General features: G+C 45.3%; 1 long non-coding RNA gene across 1 annotated transcript; it reads left to right on the forward strand.

Annotated features, from left to right (window-relative positions):
* The first annotated feature begins 10848 nt into the window (after positions 1–10848).
* LOC123346553 lies at positions 10849–13946 on the forward strand. The gene is made up of 3 exons (XR_006573016.1): positions 10849–10892; positions 11158–11285; positions 13845–13946. It is a non-coding gene; the product is annotated as an uncharacterized LOC123346553 (long non-coding RNA).
* The last annotated feature ends 246 nt before the right edge of the window (positions 13947–14192 follow it).

The following is a 14192-nucleotide window of genomic DNA, read 5'->3' on the forward strand; positions in this document are numbered from 1 at the left end:
ACATCCGAAATAATGAGACATCCTTTCAAGAGTCATTCTTTTTTATACTGCGAGTCTTAATCCGGGTCCCAATCACTCATTAAAAAGGACACTGTCACATCTTTGGTCCTTGAAAGGTTGAGAGCTACATTATTGATCCTCAGATCAAAGCCTTGGAGAACATAAGGAGTGGGACTATCTTGCATGTTGCAAAAAATGGGGCCGAATCAGAACCTTGGATCCAGACATTCTTGAAATTTGGAGTGTTCAAAAGCTGGCTCCAGAGCTGAAATTTGACTCTTGACCCACCTCTAACAACATGTTCAGGTGGATGAATCCCAAGAGCTTTGAAGCGTTTTGATTTATCTAAGCACCCCACAATTCTGATATGTATCTGAACTCCTGGGTCTGCAGAAATGGACTGGCAATCTCATAAGGAAAGGCTCTCCTGAAACATTTCTGGCCATTTTTTTTCCTGGTCCCATTGGAAATGTCATGTGAAAAGAACATCTCACAGTATTTAATCACTTTTGCTTCTACAACTACAACGTGCAAGGAGATGGGAAAATACCAGAAGTTAATTGAACTTTCTTGACCCAAACCCCAGATTCACTCGGGGTTGGTGGAAAGTTTGAGTCAGTTCTTATGTTAGTGGAACCAGCTGACCATCAATACAGTAAACTACATTCTTACATTAATTAACCTTTCATTATTTGGATTCCTAGAAACCAAGAAAATCACATTGTTTATTCATAGACTTAAAGAACTCCTTTCATTGGATAAACAACATTTGATGGCCATCTGTGATGAAGTCCTCCTGCCCTCTGTCAGATGGTTTACTGCTCATCATCCACCTTGTTCAACGTCTGCCACTACAAAAAACTCTGCCAACTATTTTCCACTCTGATACTTGCAGCTTCACAAGAAGGGGACAATTCCTCTCTATTGAATAAAAACTAAAAATAGAGGTGGCATTAAACTCTGCTGTGGAGAGGTCCTTCACCAGCTTGCTGCTGTCCCTGCTGCCAGGGCTACGCTACTATTTTTAGCACGCTAGCTCAAGGGAGCTAGTGCAAGTGTGTTTACATGAGCTGGGAATCACACCTTTCACTGCAAGTGTAGATGGAGCCTATATAAAGCTGAATTCTCTGTGTTAGGTGGTGGAGCCTCAAGACAGGATCAGGCAGCATTTCCCAAGGGACTGGAGACAGGACTCCCTGAATGCACCTCAAGACTCTGGGACTATGCTACCCACTGACCCCAAACCATGAGTGGGGGTTAGTGGATGGAGAAAGGGGAAGTGAGGTATTAATGGGCATTTGCCTACTGCACATTCACATCAATGGGTAGGGGACTGAGTTAATGGACTACAGCCAAAGTTACCATGGGGAAGTAGTAGACATAACGGCTGTGTTTTCCCAAGCTGCATTCCCTTTTCTCCTCAGAAACATTTCCTTGTTTCATACACTGGCTCAGTGCTTGTGAGGGTGGAAGTACTGCCTGTTAAGGGCACACAGAGAAAGTAGTTAGTGATCCTAAAATTCTGGGTGGACGCTTGAACTGATCGTTTTAAGAGGGACCCCTCGGCATTTGAACCTGGCACTTGTTGCTTCCAACACCTGGTAGAAGGATAATGTGAGCATTTGCTTATTTTTATCTTCTGGCTTTTAGAGAGATGAGAGAAACGTTCCCTGGCAGCGATTTGCCTAGACTCCTACATACCCAGAGCTATCTCTGGTTTCAATTTAGGCAGCTGAGGTTCTGGGGAAGCCAGCCACCTCATCTGAATGTTGATGGGTGCATAACTTCAAACATCTTCCAGAGCTTGCTGGAAGTTCAAACCAGGATGTTCCAGTGTCTCCTCTGGCAGGACATTAAAGGTGATCTGTCTTGCAATTATGGGGACATAGCCTGTAGTGAACTCCAATTTAAGGCTGTGTCATGTGACAGGCTGCCTGACTTTGCTGGAACAATATAGCCTGGGCTTCTTCCCTCTGTCCAAAAGCACAGGACAGAATTCAGCAAGCAGCCACCCAGCGCACATGACAAAATGCCACACTGCTATTTTTATGAGGGTTCATCAAATTGTTGCATTCTGTTTGTTACAATATTTTGTTACTACATTTTTATGAACCTAAAATAGCAGCTTGCAGTTATTACAAGGGATAAATTGCTGTCATATTTGCCAATTGCTTTAATACCAACCAGCTAAACAGTTGCTGCTAAATTTAAGAAAGTTATATTTTTATTCTCCTCCAAGGTTCGGGAAGAAAATGGTGTTTTTTCATTTAATGTTTCATTTATTAAATACATTTGTGGAGAATGTCCAGTCCTCTGGAAGAAGGGAATGGTGAGGGTCATTGACATTCTGCAATTAATGTAAATATTTAAATGTCTGTATTAAATTAATGGACAGCACTGCCATCGTCAAGCATTCAAAAATCATTCAGGCCCTGCCAAAATCATGAGATTTTTAAAAATAGTAAAATTGGGGATTCTCTTCTGAGCCTTTTGGATGCACATGAGTCACAGCTGCAAGCTTTTCTCCAACCACAAGGGCTAGAAACTTGCTTAAGTAACAAAAACAAATCAAAGCTGAGATCCTTATGTATTCACAGGACTCCAGGAGCTGGGGCTTCAACTAAATATCCATGAGACTCATGATAAAAATCAGAAGACCTGGCAACACTAACCATAAATGCTTTTTAATGGGCCTTTGCTTCACTATAAAAGAAGCAGCACTGTCCATTGACTTTAATAGACTATGGATCAGACTCGTAATGAAGTTTTACCTTGCTTTATGCAGCAATTATCACCTACCAATAAAACATTAAAGTCAAGCACCTTGAAAAAGGCATTTTATGATCTTCAGTTGGAAGATGCCATATAAATACACAGTATGAGGATGACAGCAACTGTAGGCCATTAAAGTGCTGTTGCATGGTTGTAATGGAGCTGAAATTAACCAGGTTTATTTCTTGTGCTTTCTTTTACATTTAGTTTTAGTCTCCAATTTTGATGATGCTAGTGCATCAATAGAACATGCCCTCTCTAATGCCTTTTACATCCAGTACCAATTCTACCTCCATACATTTTTGTTCATACTTCAAAAAACTGCCCTGGAGAAATAGATCTAAATATATTTACGAACATGTGCAAACCACACTTGCCCCCAAAAGGGTCCCTGAATGTCAATCCCAAAAGCAGAGCTTGTCAGGAAGAGATTGTTTTTCCTAGCCAGAAATTCCAGTGAAGATTCCAATGCATTTTGTTTTTGTCTAACTTTTTCTATGAAATGTTCTGGGTTTTAATAAAAAAATCCCAAACTTGGAAACCAAAATTGTTTTTCGTAATCAAATCCAAAAAATGTTGGTTGCTGAAAATTAAAAAAACAACAACAAAAAACCACAAAAACACAAAACACAAAAAACTCCCCCACAAGCCTGGAAAGTTTTGATTAAAAAGGGGATTTAAGTGAAAATCTCATTTAACCAAACAGCCAGTTTTGGAGGAAAAAAAAGTTTAGTCAAAAAATTTCAACCTATGTTACCCAAAAGCAATGGAGCCAAATGCTGACTTCAATTACATTAATCTAAACTCAATAATTCTACTGGCTTCAGGGTAGCCCTCCTGTGTTTACTCTGGTGTAACAATGATATTTTTGCCTTTATCATTGGCAGCGTCTTTGCACACTTCACATGCGGAGGTGTCACAAAGGTCATGCACTTTGGCCCAGCTTCAAGAACAAATCCATGCATGGCTAGCCGCATGAGGTCTGGCTCCCCAGCTTCATCATCCCTGCCACTGAAGCCAGCGCAGCAGGAGCCACGTGAAATGGCCAATTCTCTCCTGGGTCGTGATTTGCTCTCCATCTGAATCTATTGGCAATGCATTCTGCTTGAGAATATTATTAAACATTGGCAGAAGCTTGCAAAAAATCTGACCTCATTCCAGTCACTTTGTAAAGGGCAAGAGAGCCATTAAGGGTGAAATGAAGAACTTTTTTTTTAAAAAAAGAGAAAATAATGAAAAACTTCTTAAGATTTCAAATCAGTAGAGTGGGATACACAAAGGTACTTAGGTGCATAGGCGTTGACTCCGCGGGTAGTGCGGGGCTAGAGCATCCATGGAAAAAACCCAGTGGGTGCTGAGCACCCACCGGCAGCCTCTCCTGTCTGCTCCTCCCCCTGCTCCCAGCACCTTCCGCCCGCCGTGGATCAGCTGTTCAGTGGTGGTGTTCAGGAGGTGCTGAGGGGGAGGGGGAGGAGTGAAGGTGGAGCGCATTGGGGGAGGGGGCAGAACGGGGTGGTGGTGGAGCGGTGGCAGGAAGAGGCACGGCAGGAGTGTGGGGGCTTGGGGGAAAGGGTGGAGTAGGGGGTGGGCCTGAGCTGGAGTGGCAGTTGAACACCCCCTGGCAAGTCATAAAGACGGTTCCTATGCTTAGGTGCCTACGTGTCAGGTTTAGGCGCTTGTCCGCAGCAGCTCCCCACCTAATGTGCTAGCTTTTGTGGAGCACAGTCTCCGGCACCTAGCTCTTCACACTCATTGTACCGAGAGCCTGGCCACCCAACTCTGCTTTGTGGATCCCAGTGCTGTTCCTGTGATTTTCTAGGTGCTTAAAAGTTAGCCACTGTGATGCTCAGCATTGCAACACCTTTGGGGGCCACACCCTGGACTATTGGCCAGTTTCTGGTGTCAATTATTCCAGTGTAAATCCAGGGTAACTCCAGTGATTGAAACTGAATTGCTGCTTATTTACTCTGATGCAACTGGGATCAGAATCGGGCCAAGGTGTGTAGCTTTGAAAATAGAAGATGACATTGTAAGGCCGAATAATTGATAGTCTGCTCCTCCTTCACTTAACCGCCAAGACCAGAGTAAGCCGTCTAGAGATGCACTGGGGACTAGTGGATAGGCTACTGGCATAGCAGTCAGGAGAGCTGCATTTTATTCCTACTCCTACCACCACTAGCCTGCTGTGGGATCTAGGGCAAGCCACTTCCCGTCTGTTTCCCCTCCCACGCTTTGTCTGTCTTGTCCTATTTAGATTGAAAACTCTTTGGAGCTTTTTTGGGCAATGCATATGTCACCTTCTTGGTGTGGTGCTCTGTCCCCCTCTACTGGTGGCTGAGCCACAGGTGAGGATTAGTCTGCTACTGCCTTGGCTAACACAGTCAGGTATGTTGGCTCATGCGGCAGAAGACACAATGCTGGACACAACATCAAGGCAGACCCTGCCCCAGGAGCACTTTCCCTGATGACTTTCTGAGCCCTGCTAACTCACCCCAGTACAGAAAAGAAAAGGAAGCTCTAACTGGAATCCTCTTCCCTGCATTTACCAACATGCATTTTTTAAATGAAATTTAGCATGTTTTTGAACACTTCCTCCCTAGCAAGTCTGATTCTCCACTCACTTGCTATGACATCAAAGCTAACCATGACTGTGTAATCAAGAGCAGAAGCAAACCCAACCTGTGTCAGTGGAGTAACCTTGTGTGACTACCTGGCTCTTATCACTGTGGTAGTAGAACACCTCTCAATTTTTATCTTCACAACATCCCTGGGAGGTGGGGTAGTGCTATGGTCTCCATTTTACAGAGCCAGAACAGGGGCATAGAGAGGCAAAGTGACTTGCCCAAGGTCACACAGGAAGTCTGTGGCAGAGCAGGGACTTGAACACAGGTCTAGGCTAGTACCCTAACCACTGGGCCATCTGGCCTCACTCCTAGTGATTACAGATCAGCTCCTCCCAATAACCACACTCAGCCCCCCACATCCAGTCCTCTTGCCTTGCCTTAGCAGAGCACAAAGGCAAATATATAGAAGGAGAAGCTGGAAGGGAAGAGAACATTGTTTCCATTAAGATCTTCTGGAGTCCAGCCCCCTGCTCTCCATTATTTCTCTCCCCTCTCCTTCCTCCACAGGCTTAGTGCGCTAGGGATGTGTTTTTCAACATACCCATCCATAGTGTCAGCACCTCGGAGAAGAGCTTCCTTTAAAGGCAGGGACCAGGGAGTCGCTGAGAAGAACATGGTGTGAATGACATTTCCAAAGGTGACTCAGGAGACAATGCTTCTCAGAGGTGGTGCTGCTGCTTCCACTGGGGCATCTGGTATGGACAGTGACAAGCTGCCTGTCATGTCAACTGGAGATGCGAGGCTGTAAAGTCACAAGGAATCCTCTGTATACCAGCTCCCCAGCATAAAAGCAGCAGATCAAAGCCCCAGCTCTCCTCACGGGCAGAAAGGCTGCCTGGGTTTGACTGTAATTTATTGTTAGATGTTTTCCTTTTTTTTTTTTACATTACAGTCAGAGATGTTTGAAGATGGAGTCTAAGGTTTATTTTGGTGAAGAGGGTGCATTTTAATCATGGCTGGACCAGGGATGGGAATTTCTAAGGGAATCCAGCATCATAGACAGCACCGCAGAGCAGCTCAATACAACTGGTAGCCCTGCCACTCAGATTAGACATTAAGCACTTGATCCAACTCCCATTGCAATTAATGGAAAATCTCCAGCTGACGTCAGTGGAGGCTGAATTGGCCCTAATTGCCCGAGAACTGTTTTCCAGGTATGTTTTGTTCTATACCAATTGCAGTGAGTTTAATCCACATCTTCCAAGTCATTTTAGTGTGACTTTGTCATGACTATCTTGACCCTTGATATGTCCCATTGCTTACACCATAAGACCATACTCTCTTGGCCCCGCACCCCAGAATTCTAACACTCACTACAATGTTACTTCTCTGGGGTTTTATCCGGACTTCACAAACTGTCCATGGACCTGATTTGGATGCACAAGCCTACTTGGGGGAACTGGATGAGCTGAGCGATTAGCAATAGGCTAGTGTCTTTCACCTGTAGGTCACCAGTTGAAATCTGGTTGTTTGGTGGCCTATATTAAATAGGTTGGTGGTCTCATTCCATTTCCCAGAGGACATGTGTCCATCCCACAAAACCACTACTAGTAATGGACTTCCTTGTGGCAGCTTCAGAAGAGGCCAAAAATTAAGTGGATAGAGAAATTAACATACCCACCCAATCATCCAGTGGAGTATATTGGCAGAACAGCATGTGGGAGAAGTGTACAGAGCTCCTGTCCATGCTGTCCCTATTCTGTAGACAAAGACGTCGCTCAGCATGGATTTCAGAAGCACTACATTTAGGTAATTTGAATGAAACAGATTAGTGAACCTACAACACCCGAGTAAACTGAAACAACCATGAATAAAGACTCCTCCCTGGGACAGGTATCCATTTCATGTCAATTGGCTAAGCTCCAGTGGACCACAGCTGTTGCCACAAGCTGTGGATCTGGCCTCTAGCTTCTAAGTCCCCCCAGTGCTTATCAAGCTCTCTTGGTTCTAGCCTCATAAGTAGACTTTTCCTGTCCCATGAAAAATTTAGATTTGGAATTTTTTTTCCTACTCTGCACTGGGATGAAATCAAAACTTTTTTTTGTTGTGAAAACCAAGAGAGAGATGCACTCCCATGTTCCAGTCCCTTCTCTGTCTGATTCAGGCCAGGAACAAGGTCTCACACAGTCCAGGTGAGCACCCTAATCACCAGCCTACTGGCTAGAATGGCATAGGTTGCTCAGTCGGCACCATGGGAGCTGTTTCACTTGGTATAAATAATTAACTATGCAGGAGGCTAGCAAGAGGTGATTCTATAGCCCAGTGGTTAGGGCAGCCACTTAAGCTATAGGAGATACAGGTTCAACACTTGGCTGATGCCCAGACAGAGCAAGGACTTGAAACTATGTGTTCCACTTCCCAGGTAAGTCTCTTGGCCTTTCTGGGGTAGGTCTCTGACCAGAAATCAACTCGTGAACCTGAAAAGCTACAATGGTCTCATGAAAATTTCCTGTTTGCTCTACTCGTATGTCAAAATTAGTTGGGGTCCTGTGCTCAGCTTCATTTCTGGGACCCAGCCAAGAAAAAGAACATTCTCTTTTATCTCCCCCATCCCCGTTTTTCATTCTTTTTTTTCTTCATCCTCCTCCTATAAGAAGTAGGAAGTAAATGAAAATAAAGTGAGGTACATTGATTGTTCTTGTAGTCTAACTCATTTTTACACACACCACTTGAAAATCGCGGAGGTTCTTGGCGGACCACTTAATGATCTTTCCAAATATTGCTTGTACCGTTAGCTAGCTATTGTGAAGCGCTTTGGATAAGAGCGCTTTATTAAAAAAATGTAAAAAAAGTTGGGATGCGGGGTCTGGCCAGGACTTAGGGTGCAGGAGGGGGCTGAGGGCTGGAGGTGCAGGGACTGGGAGGAAGTTAGGGTGCAGGAGCAGGCTGGGGGTTGAGGTGCAGGGTCTGGCCAGGAGTTAGGTTGCAGAAGGGGGCCCTGCCTTTGCGCTGCCCTGCCCCGATTCCATACCCTTCCCCAGGGCCCCACCACTGCCTTTTCTCCGCCTCCTCCCCAGAGCATGCTGCGGCCCCCCCCTTCTCAGAGCCACCTGAGAGCCAGCAAACAGCTGTTTGGCAGCGAGGGAAGGGGTGGGAGGGGAAGGGGCGGGAATGTGGCACGTTCATGGGAGGCGGAAGTGAAGAGGAGAGCTTGTCTGCCGGTGGGTGCAGAGGCTGCAGCAGGAGGCTGAGGAGCCGGCAGGACCAAGCTTCTGCCCCTGCAGCTGCTTGGCCCTGGGGGCCCCTGTCATTGGGGGGGCCCCGTGCCAGGGCACCCTGTGTTTTACTGTATATCTGCCTCTGGTCAAAATGCACTTGACTGACTGCCTTAGAAAGGGGTGGAAACAATGATCTCAACAAAAGGCTGTTCTTAATCTAGGACAGCTGGCATTCACCCTTGTGCACAGGGGCCAGCACAAGGCCTAGCCAATAGGTAGGTATTATTTTGAGGGCTTGAGTGCCACTTAAGAGATGCATAGGCCTGTGCCGAGAGGGATTGGCCCATGGATAGATTCCTTCATTGGAGAATAGCCATAAACACCTTATTAGTGTTAATGAAAAATATGTGTAAAGGGTTCTTCAATTAAACCATTGACACTAACAACCAGTGAGTGAACATCAGACGGGCCAGAGACAGGGCTTGGATGCTCCTCCACATGCTAGAGTAGACTGAGGCTTGATGGATTCTGTTGGGATAATCCCAGGTGGTAGCAAGTCCACCTGAGGGAGGTGGGAGCAGTGCAAAGCGATTGCCATTTTCCTCCTGCAGGAAGCCCTGATGTTGGCCTTCAGAGCTCCAAGAGTAAGCGGATTCAGCACATTCTACGTCAGGCTTGAAATAAAGAGCAAAATTCTTTAGCCATGAGGGTATTTAACCATTGGGACAATTTACCAGGGACTTGGTGGGTTCTCCATCAGTGGATGGCTTTTGGAAAGAGTTGCTGAGTTCAAACAGCAGTTTTGGGCTTGATGCGGAAAAGATTGTGTTAAGTTCTCTTACCTGCGTTATGCAGGAGGTCAGACTAGAAGGTCCTTTCTGGGAATTCCCAGTGCAGCTTCTGCATGTTTCTATCCAGCCCCAATGGGCCTTTTTAAAAAAAAAAAAATCTTTTAAAGCCTGGTAAAAATCACAGGTGTACACAGCTACGTGATTGATAAGGCCTGATGTAAAGAGCTGCTAGAGGAACCCATGTGTCATGCACAACAAATATTTTGTTCCTACAAAACCCAGGATCTATGCTATTTTTTCTCAAGCATCATCTACTGTCACCTGATCTATTAACTATTTAGAGCACTGCAATAAGAGTAACTATGATGGTTTTCTATGAATAGAATATTTAAGAGACAGGGTAGGCTCCCCAGGCTCTTTGCGAGGCACTGCCTCTGAATTTGTTCCAGATGGCTGCTGTTACAAAATGAGTCACACACACTGTGCTCTCACCTGGAGACATACTTTCTTTGTTGTTTTCTTTAGTCTAAAAGCAAAGACACACAAACTGAAAATATGTCTGCTCTTTGTGTATCGGAGGGTAGGCGATATCCATCCCCCTCCCTTCCTCAAGTGACTTCTCTCTGGGGGACATACCAGGCTGGCGTGGGGAGACGTATACTTATACCTCCGTGCACTGACAAGCGAGAAAATGAACTTATCTGAACTCTAACTAATTTGCAAAAGTTGGACTGTAAAACTCATGAGACGAGGCCTCCTCATGAGACTTTCTGCCCCTAAAGAGACTGGTGATATTGTAACAGCCTTTCTCACCACGCTAGCATCCCTCATGGAAGAGAACCAACAAAACTCAGGTGTAATGAATACAGAGACGATTCTGGGGTTGCAAGACACAGACAGACCCTGCGGTTCTCTCTTATTCTTCAGGTACTAATGCAACCTGTGCTGTCCCCACACAAGCTCTCCTGTTGGCCTGGCCTAGGCAGTCTTGGAAGGGACAGTTGACTATGCTACGGTGGTGCTGCCACCTCTGGACTTGCCAAAAACTGGAAGTTAAGCAGCATGAAAGTGACACATAACATTCACCACAGTGATCCATATGTTTCAGATACAGCTGGCCCATTCCTACTTCAAAGCCTGGCAGTTTTCAGCTTGCCAACCAAAGGGATACTTAGTTGGGAATCTCTCTCTCTCTCCAGCCATCTGTGATTTCCAAAGGGTAAATGGAATTTCCTTCTCAGCCTGATGTTATTGTTTATCCATATTACCCTGCTTGTGTTTAAATATTGTAATGACTCTCATAATGTGTTTCCAGCTGCTTACCACCCTGGGTAGCTGGTTATTAAAAATAAACTTGTGTAAACATGACATTTCTCTTGCATAGCTCAGCCAATTTGCCTGCATGCTCATGCTAAGAGATCACAAAGGTCTGTTTGTCACATCATGGGTCATTCCTATGGGAATGGCTGCAATGCCATCAGCGGAGGATTATAACCTATTAGTGTGGCTGGCTTGCAGACAATGCGGGAGGGATGGTGAAGAGGAAGGTAATACACTAGAGAGGACCCTTTATGTACAGATATTTCCTTTGTACTGGTTTGAGGGACATGTTTTCTTCCCCCTAAAGTACATCATGCTTGATTTGATGTGTTTTATCAGTCACTCTGCTGCCTCGTGAACTTAAAGTTCTTTGGGTGGGTGAGTGGGTGGGTGTCTGGCTGGCTGAGGCGGAGGAAGATTAATTAAAGAGTGATCAGACTGGTTAGTCCCCAGGGAAGAACTGTGTGTGCAGTGTTGTTTTTGATTTTTCAGTGTCCATGTGGCTCCGTGTCGATGTTAGAAAAGGCGAAATGGAAGGAGTGTGCCTGACACTTGGAGCAGAAGGTGGGGAGATTTGGGATAGATGGAGCTGTGCAGCAACAGATCATTACTCAGGAAAGGTCAGTTATGAAGAAATATTGATATCTGATGGTCGATCTGATTACACAGTGGTAAAGTGTTACATTGAAAGCCCGGCCACTCGCGTCTTTGGATTGGGGATCCACGGAGAATGTGTGTGTGTGTTTTTTTTTTTAAAGAAAAGAAAATGGAGAAAGTACTTCCAAAAACATTAGCCATCCCGAGTAAGCTGATTTCACCTGGGCTGAGTGAAGAGGGTGGGTGGTTAATATCTGTTTAAGACAGTTAAACCACTTGACAGTGTCACTTTAGGCCCAGCATTTATAATCTAGCTGGAGGAATCTCCTGATGTGTCGAGAAAAGATATTTATTCACAGAGGGCCCAATCCAATATCTGTTGAAGTCCACTGGGCTCCGCCCACTGATTTCACTGGGCATTAGATCGGGCCTATGGTGTCTTCTGGAACTGGTGGAAGTTCTGTGAATTTAGAAGTGTTGATGTGATTTTGAATTTCCAAAAAGTCAAGGAAACATTTGCGTTTAACCTTCCCTGTTTTCCAACCAGTTCTATTGTCTTTCATGTACAAAAGTCACAAAATGGGAAAATAATCAGGAACCAATCTGAAAATTTAAGCAAAACTCAAGTCAGAGGGTGTTGCTCATTTGAAATGCGAAGAGCAATCTCACCCTGCAAACAGAACTAAGGACCATCCCAAATCTCTCCACCTTCCACTCCAAGTGCCAGGCATACTTCACTTTTGCCTCTTCTAATATTAACACAGAGCAGCATGGACATTTAAAACCAAAACACAACACTGCACACACAATTCTCCCCTGGGGAGAAGATGAGAGTGAGAATGAACTACATGTGACAGATGTTAGCCATGTCACTGAATACGTGACTGGAAGGTACTCATACTAAAGTGATGACCGTGGTATAAAAATCTATATAATAAAATTGAGGCAATATGGCCTGGTGATAGAGCACTAGTGCTCAGGAGACCTGGGTTCTATTCCTGGCTCTGCCACTGGCCTGCTGGGCGATCTTAAGCAAGTCATTTCTCTCAGTGCCTCGGATTCCTCCTCTGTAAAATGGGTATAACAACGCTGATCTCCTTTGTAGAGTGCGTTGAGCTCTCCTGGTGAAAAGTGCTAGGTATGATTAGAATAGAAAAGGGGAGTAAGGCCCAGGAGATTTGAGTGGCAGACTCTTCTCAGATGTCCATTGAGTAAAGCCCAGACATATATGTTACTGTGGGCCACAGTGAGCACTGTGAGGAAAGTAAAGGATGCAGCTCACTGTGCCCACCCCTGCAAGTCAGTTTGAACTGTAGTGAGTTTGTGCAGCAAGTGGACCAGCTGGCCATGTGCCCCTCATGCCCCTCTCTCCCCCTCTGCATTAGACTCGTGCGGAGATCTCCGAGGCAGAAGGAGAAGGGGGGTAGGGGCATTTAAGGGTATGGAATTCCCCTGTGTGGGATCATCAATAGTGTGGCTACCAGTGTACCTTGAATTTCACCTGGCAAATTGGGAGCAAGGACAGAACATAGAGTACGACATAATATAAACACAGCACCAATCTGGTTAGTATCAGTGAGACCAGAGAGAATATCTTATAGGGCAATGACAAATCTAGGGATCCTTTATGAAGAGCCCGATTCTGAAAGTTGGCCCTAGAGGTGCTGGCAGAGATGTGACTATGAACATGGCTGCACTGGAGTGCGAGATAGAATTGGTGAAATGCTCACAAGGAATTCTTCCCGCTAATTCTAACGATGAGACATTCATCGGGGTTATGTGAGAAAAATCCAGCACAGCCCTCAGGTGCTTTTAGTGTAGCTAGGCTGGGGGTTTGAATGGAACTCAGAAGGAACTACCAATAGGAGCTACCAAATCCCATGGGATTTCAAGGAGAGTTGGGCGCTTAACTCATTTAGGCTCCTTTGAAAACCCCAGCCACAGTGAGAAGCACTGTGGGCCAACTCCATGCCCGGGGTAACCCCACTGGAGTCACAGGAGTTAAACACCAAGCTGAAATTTGGCACTGTGTGTTTCCCAAATGGCAGTGCTGATTTTCCCCTTGTTTTTTTCATTGCTTTGCTCACATAACATCCTAAATCTGCTGCAAGGGATACGTAAAACAGCCAATATTACTGGTCCTCAAGAATGGCTTTATAGTTCTCTCCTTTGCTGTGTGAACCTAACTGCTTATAACATGTATTTTGCGTTGTGCTCAGCTGCATTAAAAGGCTACTGGGGTTTATTTTTAGGTTTTTCTCTCTACACTGAATTACCTAGCTTGTAGCAGTCAAGGTTTTGTTTTGTCACCTCAAGGCCTAATCATAGTGGGATTTGCTGACATTCAGAGTCAGCAAATATATCTACAGACATCAGCTCTGTAGAAATGCTTTCAACTGACAAGCAGTGTGTAAAGGGAAAGGAACGAATGAGAGTTCCTGACTGGTGCAAATGTTAAGAGAGGCATAATTATCCCACGTCAACATCCTAATTCCTAGCACTTTGATCAGAATGCTTTGAATTCTGAATATGGCAAAAAAGTGTCATCTATCAGTTTTAATGAAAGGGATCTTTGCCCACAGAATGCCATGTGGCAAGTAGGAGAGGCCTGAAGTCATTTCCCGAATGGCCCCAGGAGACTTTGAATATTCCTTCAAAGCGGGTGATGTCATCAAAGGGACCACAGGAGGTGAGGAGTGCGTGGAGCGCCTCCCTCCAGAGCAGAGACACCGATCCAGCATGTGCTGAAATTCATCTCTGGTCAGCAAAGCACTAGTGCACATGCTTACCTTTGAGCACGCATTTCAGGGCCATTGCCAGCAATGGGACTTCAGAACATGCCTGAAGAGAAGCACATGCTCTGGTGCTTTGCGGAATAGGACCAGTCTGCTCAACTGGGGCCAGGGAGTACCAAGCTGCCGTGAAACAAT

Source organism: Mauremys mutica, chromosome 12 (assembly GCF_020497125.1).
Source record: "Mauremys mutica isolate MM-2020 ecotype Southern chromosome 12, ASM2049712v1, whole genome shotgun sequence".
Lineage (NCBI taxonomy): Eukaryota > Metazoa > Chordata > Testudines > Geoemydidae > Mauremys > Mauremys mutica.